The sequence below is a fragment of the Ornithodoros turicata genome, chromosome 1, assembly GCF_037126465.1.
Source record: "Ornithodoros turicata isolate Travis chromosome 1, ASM3712646v1, whole genome shotgun sequence".
In the NCBI taxonomy this organism is placed as follows: domain Eukaryota; kingdom Metazoa; phylum Arthropoda; class Arachnida; order Ixodida; family Argasidae; genus Ornithodoros; species Ornithodoros turicata.
Window position 1 is genome coordinate 120,752,985 of NC_088201.1, and position 17,078 is coordinate 120,770,062.

The 17,078-nt window shown below is 49.3% G+C and overlaps 1 long non-coding RNA gene across 1 annotated transcript; it reads left to right on the plus strand.

Annotated features, from left to right (window-relative positions):
* The first annotated feature begins 5,288 nt into the window (after positions 1-5,288).
* LOC135368488 (uncharacterized) lies at positions 5,289-6,266 on the plus strand. Its single transcript, XR_010414787.1, has 2 exons — positions 5,289-6,058; positions 6,138-6,266. It is a non-coding gene; the product is annotated as an uncharacterized LOC135368488 (long non-coding RNA).
* Positions 6,267-17,078: the final 10,812 nt, after the last annotated feature.

Here is a 17,078-nt window from a genome sequence, read left to right on the forward strand (position 1 = left end):
GCCTTCTGCATTCTCGCACATTTGTACAGATGACCTAATGCGTGGTTCACACTAAAACTTCTCTCCGTTGCGGTTACGGTGCGGATCCAGTGCGGAGGCGGCTGTCGTACGACACGCTGTTCAGACATATGCGTTCTTGATACGTCAAACGCTTGTGGTTGACCAATCACGTCTCCACTCCACCACGTCTCCATTCCACAGGTAGCCATGAACGGGCAACGTGATGTGGTCGGCGAAACTTTGAGGTGTATTGAAGCGTATCTGCGTCATACAGAGCGCGTAAACTGGCCACTTGTTGTTCAAATGGCAGCAGCAGCGCTTCTGCTGAAAAGAAGGAAAAAACGTTGGAAAAGCACGCGACAGCACAGCAATGATGCGCTTGCGCGGAGCGCGTTCGCTCATTGGTCAGCTGCATCTCCGCAGGTAGCCCGTACCGCATGGAGTTCGGTCGAGCTCAACTCTTGCGGTGCGTGTGCTTTTCGGAGTGTCGTGCTTCGTTGTCATGACAACCGTGTCGCGCCGCATCCGTAACGCATGAAAATGCAACAGTGTGAACCAAGCATAACTCCCAATCATCATCACTAAATAAAGTTGTTGCTGTTTGGTTCTGCCTTCGTGAGAGCTGTGGAGGGGTTCCTGAAGTGGCATCAACATCACCATTCTCCACGAGGAACGAAGGGAAGCAGAAGACGTTTTTGAGGAAGAAGAAGAAAAGGAAGCCACCCATGGCCGACCCACCCGAGACCAGCGGTACCAGCGGCCAGTCGAGCCCGGTGAAGAGGGTGGGACCGCACCCGTACGTAGTCTTCGCCATCTCCGGAGTCATCATCTGCATCCTTGCCACGGGTTCTTTCTTCGCGATCAAGAACCGGATCGAATTCAACCCTCCTCATCAAGTACGAACAGTATCTGACAACGGCCACATCCATCGTGCCCATCAGAAACGAGACACGGATACAGAGACTGAGACCCTGCCCACTTTGCCTTATTTGTCCGGCATGCACAAGAAACGCGCTTCAAGATTCAGCGGTTGACAGTTTCTATTATTCTGCGTAAGCATCATGGGCAATATCAACGACCACGAGAAAAATGGTCTCAATAAAGTATTAGAAGAATCTCTGGCTGAAGGAGTTGTGTTTTTGTCTATGTCAAATATGATGAGAAAAGCATTGACAGTACCGACTGAGATAAATGCCAACGGTGGAAACTGTTTTTACTTGACCAGCTCCCGTGGCATAGCGGTTAGGATGATCGCTTTCCACGTTGAGACTGGGAAGTGACACGGGTTCGGAACCTGTCACCGGCTGTGCTGTCTGAGGTTTTCCCTGGGTTTTCTGAAGACTTTCCAGGCGAATGTCGGCACAGTTACCCCTAAAGTCTGTTCAGGACGCATACTAACCCCCTTGTCCCCACTACTTCCTGCTGTCCTCCTTCCATCTGCCCACAACTGTACGCCGCTCATAACCACAGTTGCTTCGTTGCACAAACGTGGAATTAATTTTTACTTGAGAATCAGCTGGCAAGAAAAATGCAAATGACATAGGCAAAACCTAGAGGATTTGCCTAAGCAAATTGGTTGGCACGTCAAGAAACAGCTAGCATTCGGAATAGGGCCAGTGAGGGTGCTGCAACGGACAGTCGGCGGGAAAACCAGAGTTCGACCGAACCAGGGTTCGGTACAAATTGGCACTTGCAGGGTTGACACTGATATTTTTCAGTGCCTCACTCCAGAAACCGAATCGGGCCTGCACGCCGCATTCCTACCCTACAGTTTTTGTTTTGCCTTCGTTCGCAAACCAGGCTCACCGGTCTTGACCAACGACACTTGTACTTAACTTTGGTCTCAACGCTTTGCTGCACATTTTTGATTCACAAACTTCTTCACAAGTGTTACGCGTGTGATAGCATTTTCAACAGCTTTCGTTCATTTTGTGTGGTACCTTACTCACCTGTATTAATTAACAATATATTCTAGCAGCACCGTAAAAATCGTCGTACACTGTCTATGTCACTGCTTCACATCTGGGTGGCAACATACGCTTTATGCAGTTCCTCATCGATTGCAGGCACAAAGAAAGTGGCAGCTGCCCTAAAAAAATTGAGTGCGATTAATGTAATTAAAGGGAGACTCAAGGAAATCCGAAACTATCATAATGGCTGTGTAACTAAGTCCAGTACATTCTTCTGAAAAGAGAAATAAAGTTTCTTACGCAGTAGGGGACTCGCTAGTTGCCAAAAGAGCTGGGAAGCTCAAAACCAAACCGAAACTTCTGAAGGTTCCCTTTCCGACCTCCCTGTACCATGCGTGACGTCACCGGTAGTCTCGTGTGGGCCACTGTCTCTTTTTCGGACATGCGCTTTGTAACTTCTTCGAGCCACATGGATGACCAGTCATCTGCTTCCTCCATTTCGTTCTGAAATATTTGCTAGCGGTAAAAGCAAGACCTACAGAAAGCCGTACATGAGGAATACTGGGGAGGTGAAGCCCAGTGTTGCTGGACTGCTTTTAAATGGAGGAGCGCCTAGTCACTCAAAGGAAATATCCCTTTTCTAATTATCTGTGCCACTTGGGGAAGAGAACTGTATTGATGAAAGAAGGAAGTCACTGAAAGGTTAGCCAGCTGTAGGACAGCCCTACAGGACTAGGAGGTAGGACTGTCCTACAGCTGGCTAAACTTTTCAGTGGCGTAATTAATTTCTCAGGCTGTTGAGGCCTTGTATGTATGTGTCCCTTGTATGTGTTCCAGCCTAAGAACATCAATTGCCATCTTGTTCAGAAATTGTATTTACTGAAATATTATGCGGTACGGATTGATGTCGCATTGTCACTTTTGGTGCGGAGTCTCACTTTAATGCGATGACGATGAGTCGGCATTATACGTTCGTCTTGCCTCTCCTATGCGTCTTTTCTGCTCTTATATTTTTTAGATGCTTTGATTAGTATTTTCACTAGTAGAAGATCCGGGATCCACTGGAGAGCGTTGCAGTTTAAACTACCACACGACATGAGACACAAACTCAGCCACTCGCGAAACTCTAGGTGAGCGCACGAGGCACGTCTGAATACATCCTGAGACGAGGGGCAACTGATGGTGCTGAGTATATTTCCCCGCTTTCGCGCTTCCGCGTGACGGAGAAGAGCAAATCAGCTTGCGGAGCGCAACCTGATTGGCTCTTTTCCGTCAGGTACCTCGCTGTGCACGGACACCTCTCTTAGCCCGCTACGACGTCGGCTTTTCTCCAAAATGGGGCTTCTAATGCTAACGCAATAAAAGTTGCACATTACTATTATTTGGGAGCTCGCTGACAGACATCACTGTTGCTACTGTATTCCTCCGTCGTTAGGGGAAATGGGGAAGGCTCCAGATGCGGCGTACGCGAGAAGTCGTATATTTCCTAACTGCTGGGGAACAGAAAGCTGCTTACGATCTTCCACGATGTCAGCGTGATGACAGCGTGAGTGTCCCATGACAGAATGACGTGCGGCCCATTCTGGAGTTTTTTTTTTTTTTGTCTCTGCCTGACTGGCGGCTAACCAAACTTTACATGTTGGAGCGACGAGCCCTCCGCCTCTGCTTCGGCCTTCCCAGATATTGGACTAATGATGCAACTCTGCTTCAGGCCCGTATGCCTTCAGGCTCGCTTTCGGCTGCTTATTGTGAGCGCCTACCTGTCACAGTGTCAGAATCCTCTTGCACTGCGAGACAATGCCTCTCACAAGGATGCTCGGGTGTGGATAACTCGGCAGTGGCACCCCAAAAATATTCCGCAATTAGTTTCGTCCCGCAACTCCTCCTACCATTAAAGGTTTCGCTCTTGGATATCCTCCCACTTGATGCCCCTCCGGACCCTCCTTCTGCGCGCGTCATTGACATCTTCCTTATGAGTGTTCGTCATGTTCACTTGCGTACCCTGCAGACAGTGCTAACAGGCAATCTCCATCAATTTCCGCACCATCTAGTGGTGGCGACCGACGCATCTGTCTTAGAGAAGCACTCTCGGGAAGACCTCTTCTTCCTTCAGCTCGACTTCCAGTTCCCGATGCGGCTCCTGGATTTCACCCCTTCATTTCATAGCGAGTTCCTTGCGACACATTTAGCCCTCAGGAGGGTCCCGCCCTCCTGGGAGAGGGTACTCTTGCTCTCTGACTTCCTTTCAGAAGTTTCCGCTTTGACGACCCCCTCCCAGGCCTTGTACTCCCTACTGCTTCCTCTTGTTCCCTCGCACGTGCGCGATATCATCATTACGTGGGTTTCTGGCCACCGTGGGCTTGCTGTAAACGAGACTGCTGACTGCCTCGCGAAAATGTCCCTTTCTGGCGCGGTTGTTGGCCTTTCCCCTCCCCCTCGCACATGTTCGTGTCGCCAGATACAAACAGCTATTACGCTATCCTTTGGACTCGTCTTGCGTCCAGCGTATGTCCACCTGTCGTTCTCGTGGCAGCCGACTTCCTGCTTTTCTCGGCAGACAGAAGTCTGGTTGACGCGCGCCCCTTCTCTCGTCCTGCCTCTTACTTTTACCTTCACCGAGCCGGCCGCTCTTTATTTCCCGCGTGCCCCCACTGTGGTCAGGGCGAGACTTGTCGATCACTTCCTCATGCACGCTAGCCTTCGAGGTCCCTCCATGTCCTTCTGCTAGGAGTCGCCGTGTTCCTGTCAGTTCTCCTTTCGTTTGGAGCCTCCTGTTGAGATAGGTCTATGGCAGCGGGTCTTTCGTGTTTCCTTTCCACGCACAAACACAATATCCGTCAGTTTGTCACAGTCGTCCCATAGTCTAGTTGGCCAATTCCATAGCCGTGGCCATCTCCCTTGTGCTTAATGGACATTCTCCATGGGTAGAAGAAGAACGAAAAGGGTGTCCCATGTAGACGATGTTGCTATCATTGGGAAGAAGAAGAAGAAGAAAAAGTTGCTTCCCGAGGTTCTACGGTCTTGATATTAGAACCAAAATAGCCTCCCACTTGCGTCGTGGACTCGAAGAGAATGTGCTCGCGTGCTACACTCATGCCACGTTACTTTGCGGGTTGGCCACATACCGGCGCTAGTCTTTTCTGAAATAGCCCATTAGGGTAGTCACCCATTTTTACGTAGGCGCAATCCTGCATACACATATACTCACTTATCCACGAACATTCGTCATACGTCATATATACGTCAGATATAACCTGCACCAAACCTGGCCTTATATTTCATCACTGCCACACAGATGTCATCTGGCCGAATTGCCGAGGTGAATCTCCCATAGTGGCTCATATTTTGATTGGACGAAGAAGAGGAAGAGTAGTCATATCAGCGGCCGGGACTGTTCTTCCGATCAGAATGTCATGGCATGCTTGGGCTTTCTACTCATCTCTCGCTCTTTGGACGATAGCCATGCTCTTTGTAACCCCCGAACCATCCAAGACTGGGTCCCATTGCAACTGGTGGAACGTCTTGCTAACCCTAATCTCTGCAGCCATAATGTTCCTGGGCTACATCAAGCTACGTGTCATCCACAACAAGACGCAGTCCCGTGTTCGACGAATCAGGTCCACAGGAGCTACACGCAACCATTCTTCCGACGATGAACGGGAGAAAATCACTCAGGTCCCGCCGCAAGTCATCCGTTGTTATGACCAATTGTCTGCTTTCGTGGCCAGGTACTCGGAAGAAATAATGCAGCTTGACGAACATGTGCGTTCCGAAGTTCGGCTTTGTATAGATGATATGAGCAGATGGTATGCCGTGCTTCGTTCCCTCAAGCAAGGCATGTGTCTGGGAAGAACACAGAGTCTGTGCGATGTTCCTCAAAAGGATGTACGAACAACCAAACCGTCCGACCACAGAACTCTCCAGGACTGGAAGACCTCATCAAGGAAACGATCGGGCAAAGATAAGACTGAGGTAGATCTGTACTACGATGCACTGGCAAATGACCCTTTCCGAAGATTGACATCAGCTCCTACGGCTTGGGCTGCTGTTCAGGCACTGCAGACTGGCTCGATGAAAGCCAAAGATATCAACGGTCCACTTTCGAGGCGAGCGAGTTGGGACGTCGAAGAAAATCTACGCGTTGGTGGGTACGTACTAAGATTTCCCGGAGAGTATAGTGCCTGGGATAGTTTGTTTTCAAGACGAAACAATATCACGGAACCGCAGCATCACTCCATACCAGATCTTAAGAGCATACAAGGCGGAAGTGTACACCACATAAGAAGTGAAGGCACGACAGATTCAAGTGTGTTGACCGAAGACAACTCTCCTCAATAAATGTTCTTCTTACCCTGCTATAGTGTCTGTTTGCAGTACCAACCAAAGCTCGTACATTAAATACTTCTTCATTCGTACGTCTCTTTGATGTGTATTTTTTTTTGTATCAGAGAATCACTTTCTTGTGATGACATAGCGTGTTCGTAGTGATGTGCTGCATAGCCTCCTATGTAGCCTCTGTATACAGGAGGCTACGTGTGGTGTGATGGTGTCTCTGACAACACCGGACTTCTCGCACGCTCACCTGGTCCACTGCGTCTGTCACTTTTACTTTTACTTGTATTTTGCACATCGTTACATACAGAAGTCGTCTCCTATTCGGCGTGCGAAATTTGGCGTGATACTGCTACGCTGGCTATTCCTTGTTGCGGGAAAGGGCCTCCTCCTCGTACCCGACCCACAAGGCCTGTCACCCACAGCGTTTGTGGTGTCTGTTTCTTGGACTTATTATTCTCTCTGGAGATGTACACTGCAGTTCTGAGCTCATCCGACTCCAGTACTACAAACCCAATAAGCTTACTTATCAAGATGGTCTGTTTATGGGCAGGTTTGCATTCAGTCCGTCGAAGGATTCGCTGCTTCAAAAAGAAGTATTTTTTTCTTTCATATGGGTAATTTCATTTTAAATCGATCAAGGTCCGCCGGTGACATTTTTTTATTTCAATGAAAAAAAAATATATGTTACAACCGACCATAAGCGAAGACGAAAGCAGGTACTCGGAGCAACGGAGCAACAACAAGAGCGTACTCGGAGCTTCCTACGATCAACCAGTCCACAGATGGTGAGGGGGTAAGGCCAGCCATCCGCAACTCCCCAGAGCCCACACAACACTGGGCACAAGACCAATGAGAATGCAGCGATTGCTCCCTCAACCCTCCAATCAGAAGTCCTTCCATCCGGCTCGCAGTCTGATCGGTCCTGGCTCTTGCGGACTTCTGCTTTCAATATGTATCTTCGATTTGGTCTGCACTAGCTGCACTAGTTCTGAGGAATGCGGCGAGGGTGCAGTGCGCGTGCAAAGCCAGTTCGTGCAGTGCAAACAGTGGTGCCCTGCCTTGGCTTTCAAAACGAATGATTGAGTGCAAGTGCAGGCCTATAACATCTGCTCCTCGGGCTTCCTGCGTGCGCGTGTATGCTTTTGGTGCAGCGTTCTTCATTTGTTTGCGGTTTTCCTGACCGAGGTAATGCGAATACGCGTGCATCATGGCCAGGCAGCACTGCAGCTACTCGCTTCAGACAGCGAAGAGGAGTTGGACGAAGTGTACATCTCACTTGCTTGTGCCTTGGTAAGAGAAGATGGAATTCGTATTCCCAGCTATTGCGAAAGTGCGGTGGCCAGGTACCAAGAGCACGAATGTAAGAGACTCTTCCAGGAGTCTCGAAAAATGTTCGGCTCCTTAGCCTCTCGTTTCAAGGCATCGTCTTTCTTTCCGAAAGCTGTGCAAGGTCGGCGATATCAGCTGAGAAGACTTGCCATCGTAGTGGATCGCATTCGTGTTCCCGGCTATCAGGGGATAGGAGTCTTGTTTTCCCTATTCGGTCCTTCATCTCTGTATATTTTTACTAAAAGAAAAAGACACGATTCTCGACCGCTCCAAAGCTTGCGCCTTTTTCCAACACAGCAAAGACAAGTGTAATACACTCCCCGTGCAGGCAAAAATTCGAATCACCCGTTCGATAGGTCTCTGATATGGCCGCATTATCGCTACCCACGTGTTTATCGCGACAATGCAACTGGTATCGCATCGCACACATACCAAGTAACCTTCAGCGTTACAGACGTGTCGTCTGTTCCGTGCACTCGTACTGCACTTTCTCTCCAGCGAGTGCAGCCCTCCCGTGAACTCGTGCAGAACTAGTGCTGCACCGTAACAAAACGAATACGCGAGCGCAGAGGGCACGAGCGGCACTGACAAAACGAATACAGAAGTGCGGCACCGCCTGAACTAGTTCAACGAGTGCAGCCAAATCGAAGATACCTCATATTGCCGTAGGCCATACTGGCTTGGGCTTGGCCGATCCCGGCTACCACTGACTTGTAGCTTTCATTCTCGCCGTAAAGCGATTACATGCTCCGGAAGCAACTCTGACAAGTGTTGTAATAACAGAGATTTATTTGACTCATTATACTGACGCAATTGCCTGGCAGGTTGGTGCACTTACATGTACTGAGCGTACTGAGTCCATTGTGTAGTGCTTCCTGCACCCTGCAACAAAGTTCAAACTTGCAAAGCACGCATATCGACACAGCTTATTCCCAACAATGAACAACTGTCATATATTTGCGCACAATCTCTTGATGAGCATTGGCCATCCTTCCTCCATTTCGTCTTAAAGGATTCGCTAGCTGTAAAACCAAAACTACAGAAAGTCGTACACGAGGAATACCGGGGAGCTGAAGCCCAGTGTTGCTCGACTGCTTTTAAGTGGAGGAGCACCTAGTCACTCAAAGGAAATATTCGTTTTCTAATTAGCAGTGCATCTTGGGGAAGAGAAATTGTATTCAATGAAATATCATACGGTACGGATTGATGTCGAAACTGTTACCTCAACACGCTTTTTGTGCGGAGTCTCACTTTAATGCGATGACAATGCGTTAGCATTAGACGTTCGTCCTGCTTCAAATTGCATCTCGTATGCTTTTTTTTATTTCTTATATTTTTGTATACATTGACTAGTAGAACATCCGCGATCCATTGAATAACGTTGTAGTTTAAACTGTCACACGACATGAGACACAAGCTCAGCCGCTCGCGAAAGTCTCAGAGAACGCAGGGGTCCTATTCCGAGCCACTTTCGAGCGCCAGCGACGGTGTCGATAGAGGAGTATCGGTAGAAGGCGATAACGAGCGCTGGGAGCGATACTTGCCAGTTTTGGTATTCCCATGTCGCTGTTAACGACAGTGCGCTTGGTTCGTTGACTGCCGTTAGAGGTTAGGACGTCTGGGAACGAGACGCCGCGCTGTCAGCCAATACTGTAGCAGGAGGAGAATCACGTGGGATTCCTTTTGTTTTGGAAGCAGACGACGACGACGACGCGTTGACGATGGAGAAGAAGTCTCGCGCTTCTCGCTCAACACACGAATAATATGAAATTGTGTTGCAGTTGGTGATAGAGCGCAGCAATTTATTCACGGATATTTTGCTGACGACCTACACGCAATTGGAGTCAGTGGGCAGAATTAGGCGCGATATTAAATTCCCAAGTGGAGGAATGTAAGTTTTAGGCAGACCTTTGCGTATTGTGCTCTGACATGCAGGGATAGTGAGGAGTTGCCTCCGCGGTGAAGCAGTTTCAATAAAGACGTTTCATTTGATCCAAACACGTTGTCGCCCGACCTAAACACCGGCGCAAGTTGTGGCGGTGTCCATTAGTGCCACGCGGAGAAACTTGCAGCCACCTTGACAGCTCTCGCTCCAATTAACGACAGTATAACCCACCATAACGACAGGGTGGAGGCTGTCGTTCCCGTGAGCGACACCATCGCGTACGGGCGACGCGTTTGGAGCGCAGGGAATACCACATTCTCATCGCTAGCGTTACGTTGCGTCACATACCATGTGTTCTCGCTCCCAAACGACACGTTCGCGCTACCGACATAGATCGGAATAGGGCCCCAGGAGACACGTCCGAACATATCCAGAGACGAGGCGCAACTGAAAACGGCTCCAGGCTGGAGGTCATCGCCAGGTTCCAACAGCTCCCCATAGCGCTCATAGTTTGAGATAATTCACACAACACTGGGCACACGACCAATGAGAGTGCAACGTTGTAGAAATTATGCAATGCCAGTCGGCCAATCAGGTGCCTTAATTTTGGCTGACCTTTCGACCGGTTCTGGCTACCATCGACTTCTACCGGATTTCACGTCTACCGTCGTTACCCAATATTCAAAATAACTGAAGCTTCTTTTGGCTAAAAGAAATATTTATTTGACACAAGGCACTGATTCAAAGATCCGATAGATGAATGCACTGTGAATACAAAGTCTACTGCGTTGCTGACGCACTGTAACTAAGTTCGAACTTGAAGCAAAACGAACACAGCTCTCGAAATCGGACGGGGCCCGCGCTTGTTCTTCACTCTCCAACCGCTCCAACGCACCAAGCATTACAGTTCCGGAGTTGATAGACTGTTCGTTGGATAATAGTCGTGTCCAGGAACAGCACAACACACATTGAATCATATCAACGCATGAATAAACCAGCGAACACTTCTACAAACTGTTCTGCCGATTGACATCACCGAACCACGGAGCGGAAAAGGCGCTTGTGTGGCACGTAATCGTAATCCTGTCTTTGTTGTCAGGCCTCAAAATCTGACGGCGCCCGAACGCGTTCTTCACGCTCCAACCGCACCAGCCCACGAAGCATTCCAGTTCCGTAGTTGATAGACTGTACGTGGGATTATAGTCGTATCCAGGAACAGCACAACACGCGTAGAATCACAAACTGTTCTGCCGATTGACATAACCGAAACACGGAACACAAGACGGACGGACGCCGTGCCGACCGATGCGAGCTATTTCGAAGCTATGCTGAAACCAGCCCTCCACAACTCCCCATAGAGCCCATAGTATAGCTAAATTCACACAACACTGGGCACATGACCAATGAGAGTGCAGCGATTGCTTCCTCAATCCTCCAATCAGAAGTCTTTCCGTCCGGCTCGCAGCCCGACCGGTTCTGGCTGTTGCTGACTTCTGCTTTTCATACTGGCCTGTACCGGCTACCCCTCACATCAGGTCCCCCAAACTCACCTCGGAAAAGCGTGCAACGAAGAAGGACGCCACTAGATACCCCACTGTTGCCGTTCCGGCTCACTTCAGCGCGCTAAGTTTAGCGGCAAAATGTTTTTGTTGCTTCTGCGAATGAATCTAGTCTTTATATGTCCAAATAAAACGCGTATAACAACTTCCTCTGTCGTGTTTCACTTTTTGGTCCCGTTTTTAAACGTGTTGAGCGATCGGAAGGATCTAGTGCACGGCTGCGTGCATCACATAGCGTACCTGTCGTACCAGGCGCCGCAGGCGCTGCAGTCGTCCATTTCTCCTTCGGTGACTTGGCCTAGCTTGGATTGTGCTTCAACTGGATCTTTAGCGCGCTACAATCCCCGGAAGCCAACGTCTGGTAACAATGGGGTATCTAAGGGCGGCCTCCGGTATTGCACGCATCGGGATAGGAACAAATACATGGGAAAATGGCGACCTTGGGGGACCTGCCTCACATTTAAGTCTACTAGCTTTCATGCACGTCGTAAAGTTATTCCGTGATTCCCAAACAACTCTGAAAAGTGTCGTAATGAACAAATTTATTTATACTGACACAATCGGCAGGTTGACACATATACATGCACTGAGCGTACTGAGTCAATTGCGTAGCGCTTCCTAGCACACTGGAACAAAGTTCAAACTTGCAAAATACGCATACCAACACAGCTTATTCCCAGCAACGAACAACTGTCACATACTTGCGCACAATCGCTTGATCATCATGTCCTTGCCTGCTACACGTCAAACATAAAATGCTCCTTCATGAATCGTATTTTCTTGTCACCGCTATGCAGATCTGACGGCGCACGAACATGTTCATCGAGCCAGAATTCACGACAACACTTCAGTTTGAAATCCGATTGGCTCTTCGTAGACCGATGCTTGTGGCGAGAAACAGTACAACACGATCAAAGGCACCATAATACACGGATAAAACGGCGATCGGCGAACGCACTTGCCTCCCAACGAAAGACACCGCCAACGCGGCGCCCACCGTTCAAATTTCAAATGAAACCGCCGAAGGAGAAGCGGAGAACGCAGCACGCAGGCGAGGAAGCGCGAAGTGCCGTTTTCAAATTCTGGCAACCAATCAGGACACGCTTGTGGCGTCCGACCAATAGAGAGGCACGGATTGCTTCGTGCGCAGTAACACGCATTTTGATACAGATTTTGCGAGAGCTGTGGGGGGCTGCTGAAACGGCCACCGGGACGCTGCACACACATGCGCGCGTACAAAATGCGATCTCAAAACGTTGTCCAGGGATGGGACACTCCCATTGCTCGCAATGGGGACGTTTTTCGTGCAACAGCAGCGCCAAATACGACCCCAGTAGTTGCAAGACCAATTCTGCGCATGCGCATTCGCTATGATTTTGGATAAGGCGGTGGGTACCGCATTCGTCACGAGGACGCTGTTTTTCATGCTTATCCAACATGGCGGAGCGCTCTGCGGCCTCTCTGGTGCTGCGGTTCTGTCCCTTTCATTTATTATTCTACTGGTTTACAAGTCGTACGTCAGAAAGTGACACATATATTGGAACGGAAACACTGTATTCATCAAGCTTATTCATAGATATGCAAATAAGATGTCACTACTTTTCTCGAAATCGCTGCACAGGCGTTGCAAAGAAGTGAAATTACATAGTTAACAAACACATCACAGGGTTTCTTCGCAACAAGTCCCTTCTGGAGCAGGCATGCTTTGTGACTTGCTTTCCAGTATCATGAAGCTTGGCTTTCAGGCGGTCTTGATATTTGCAAGGTTTTTTGGCATGTCCAATGTGGATTTCCGTACGTACACAACGCTTCCGGGAAGCAGTTTCGAAGGAGCTGAAAATAATCGATCCAATGTGAATCCTGAAATTTCTGTTTCTGCACGCACTAACGACCTTCGCAGAGATATGAGTATCCTTACCAGTGCGCTTCTGCTTGGCGTATATCCGTGTATCCGGAACTGGTGTCTATCACATCTGCGCAATACAAAATCACATAGCAGTTCATCCACACACCCAGGCACATTCATCATAACTCATAATATTTCTACGGTTGCTTACTTTGAAAAATACAGGTTGGTACAAAGCGCACACTAACGCACCAGCTTCCATCTTCCACTGCTGCCACTCCGACGATCAACGGTTGAAAGCTCGCGCCCAAAGTTTCGGATTGCTTGCTGGCGGTTGAAGGAATGTGACCACGTGACACACACATTCTAAATCGAAGAGAAGGAGTTTACTCAAAGAACCGTAGGCTCGCACTTTGTTCAGTTGTTGTAGAAGAAGTACACCTATTAAGTCAGGTTTTGTTTTCGTAATGAAGAAGTCTTGCGAAGTGATGGCGCCCCAATCGATACTACCGTGGCGACATACTTGGCGCGGCCGCGAAACTCTGGTAGTGGCCCTCCTGTGCGTTGTCGACCAATCGGAACGCGCACGCAGCCTGGGCCAATGAGCTCGCAACGTTGTAGACTGGCGCAGTGGTACATACTCTACAGCCGCATCCTCGGTTACCTGAGGAGGACTGCCATCGCACCGCGAAAGCGAGGAAGGAATCTCAGCTGGAATCTTTCCTCGCTTTCGTGCTTCCACGTGACGGAGAAGTGCAAATCAGCTTGCGGAGCGCAACTTGATTCGCTCTTTTCCGTCGGGTACCTTGCTGTAGACGGACACCTCTCAAACCCCGCTACGCAACTGATGACGACTCCAGCTGAGTTTCATTCCTCGCTGCCAGCTGACGGAGAAAAACGAATCAGTTTGCAGAGGGCAGCCTGAATCGCTCTTCTCCGTCACGTGCCGCGCTGTACACTGACACCTCTCTTACCCCGCTACGACGCCGGCTTCTCTTCAAAATGCTAACGCATTAAGAGTCGCACATCACTACAGCTTGCTGACAGACATCACTGTTGCAACTGTACTCCTCCTTCGTACTAGAAATTGCCTCTTTTCTTGCCATGAAGATTCCAGTTCGGGCGTACGCAAGAAGTCCTATATTTCCTAACTGCTGGGGACAGAGCCATAGCCAGGCGAGTTTGCTCTCGGGGCAGCGCAATTCTGAAGCGCCTCCCACCACCATCGCTGCCTTCAAAAACCTCGTAAAGAAAGAAAGAAAAACGTCCATTTGCACTTCTGGGACCGTAAATTCTTGTCTTCGTGTCTCCGGTTCCAGCGTTTTGTATGCACCAGCTTGTCTGCGCCCTCTCTCTTTTGCCGTACATTCAAATTCTCTTCATTCCTCCTTGATACTGTCTAACCAACCTGCAAGGGATCGCCGTTCGCCGCCCTCTCTGGCGAGGGCGCCCGGGGCAGCTGCCCCTCTCGCACCCCCGTCGCAACGGCTCTGTCTGAGGAATAGAAAACTGCTTACGATCTTCCACGACCTTGTGATGACAGAGTGAGTTTGCCATGACAAAATTATGTGCGGACCATTTTGTTGTTTAGTTTGGAGCTGTCCTTTTTTTATCCAAGCCCGAGTGGCGGCTAACCAAACTGTACATTTTGGAGCGGCGGGCACTCCGACTCTGCTTGGGCCTTCTCAGATATTCGGCTAATGATGCGATTCTGCTTGAGGTCCGTATGCCTTCTCTTAAGGCTCGCTTCCGGCTGCTTACTGTGAACACGTACCTGTCACAGCGTCACAGTTCAATGCATCTCTCAAGGATGCTCGGCTGTGGCTAACTCGGTAGTGGCACTGCAAAAATACTCCGCAATTAGTCTTCGCCCCGCAACTCCTGCTGCCATTAAAGGTCTCGCTCTTGGATAGCCTCCCACTTGATGCCCCTCCGGATCCTCCTTCTATACGCCTTCCCCATAAGTATTCGTCATGTTCCCTTGCGTACACTGCAGACAGTGCTAACGGGGCACCTCCATCAGCCCCCCACAGCTCTCGCAAAATCTGTATCAAAATGCGTGTTACAGCGCACAGAGCAATCCGTGCTTCTCCATTGGTCGGACGCCAGAGGTGTGTTCGGATTGGTTGCCGGAATTTGAAAACGGCACTTCGCGCTTCCTCGCCTGCGTGCTGCGTACTCCCTCGGCGGTTTCATTTGAAATTTGGACGGTGGACGCCGGGTCGGCGGTGTGTTTCGTTGGGAGCCAAGTGTGTTCGCCGTCTTATCTGTGTATTATGGTGTCTTTGACCGTTTTGTGCTGTTTCTCGACGTTCTCGTCACAAGCATCGGTCTACGAACAGCCAGTGGGATTTCAAACTGAAGTGTTGTAGTGAATTCTCGCTCTATGAACACGTTCGAGCGCCGTCAGATTTGCAAAGCGGTGACAAGAAAATAGGGTTCATGAAGCAGCATCATTTTCTGTTTGACGTGTAGCAAGCAAGGGCATCATGATCAAGAGATCGTGCGCAAGTATGTGACAGTTGTTCGTTGCTGGAAATAAGCTATGTCGATATGCGTGCTTTGCGAGTTTGAACTTTGTTCCACTGTGCCAGGAAGCGCAATGGACTCAGTACGCCCCGTGCATGTAAATGAGTCAACCTGCCTATTGTGCCAGTATAATGACTTAAATAAATTTCTGTTCATTACGACACTTTTCACAGTTGTTTGGCAACCACGGAATAACTTTACGGCAAGCATGAAAGGTAGTAGACCTAGAGGTCAGGGGTAGCCGGTAGAGGCCAGTATGTAAAGCAGAAGCCAGAACCGGTCGGGCTGCGAGCCGGACGGGAAGGCTTCTAGTTATGTTTGTTCGGGGGACGGTGCGTGTTTTCCGTCCCGATTATGTAGATACTATCGACACATTACAATGGAGTACGACTAAGAACCAGTTACATTTATTTCCAAAAGCCCCGGAGCAGCCCTACATCAGTGGCGTCCAGAGAGCATCTCCCCGCGTTTTCCCTTTCCAGGCCGCGGTTCGTCCCTTGAAGTCCCTAAAATCGGGGTTCCGTCTCTGTTTCTCGGAACGCGCTTAACGAGCGTCCTTTGGCTATGTATCACCATGACAAGCAGGGCACATGTTACTCAAGGTCAGTCCCCATCGCCATGGACTGTGGAGAGACACTTAACAGGACAGTGGAAAGACACTTAACACTTCTGATTGGAGGATTGAGGGAGCAATCGCTGCATTCTCATTGGTCGTTTGCCCAGTGTTGCGTGAATTTACCTATACTATGGGCTCTATGGGGAGTTGTGGAGAGCTGCCGCCATAAGTTTCCGCACAATCTGGTGGTCGCAACTGGTCGCAAAGGGTCACGCCCTCCTCGGAGAGTGTGGGAGAGGGAGCTTTTGCTCTCTGACTCGCTTTCCGTCATTTCCGCTTTGGCGACCCCTTCCCAGGCCTGGTTCTACCTACTGCTTCCTCTTGTTCCCTCGCACGTACGCAGTGTTGTACGTATCGCCGTTACAAGTAACGCTGTTACAGTAATCGATACTTCTTCGGTATCGGAGTGCGTATCGCGATACATTCTTAAGTCGGTATGGGGAAAAGTATTTCTGTTACAATTTTATGGTAACGCGATCTCTGGTAACGCAATCTCTGTATCGTTACCGATACCGATACTTTTTAGTGCCCCACCCTTTCTTCACCGACCATATTTCTCACTCTTATTCATTGTCAGTGGTCCGCCTAGCCCTTGACAAGAAGCTTGTGGGCACGCCTACGCGCTCTGTAAGAGGAATTATGGAATTACACCAAACACGTGTTCACCGTTTTTCTATGAAACTGAAGGAAATAACCACGCTGTGTTCAAAAGACCAGTTGAGGTCAACGAACAGAGGTCGAGACTTTGACAGTGCGCTCTGGATTCCACTGGTAACACTGTTAAAAAAGACCGTAAATTTACGGAACGCCGCCCACGGAATCAGCGCTTCTCTTTTTCATTGCTCCTCCAATTCCGTAGCGGCACATGAACCGTTGCTATCCCGTCGTCTTTTCCAGGAATGAGTAGAGCAATATCGCTGAAAATGAAATATTTTGTTCAGACCACGTCACGATTATGCTAGCAGAAATATGGAAGACGATACATGTCTTCAGCGAACCACATATTTACCGTTTTTAAACGATCCAACAGTGATATTGCAATATTCGGGCCTAACTTTTTGCTCGGATG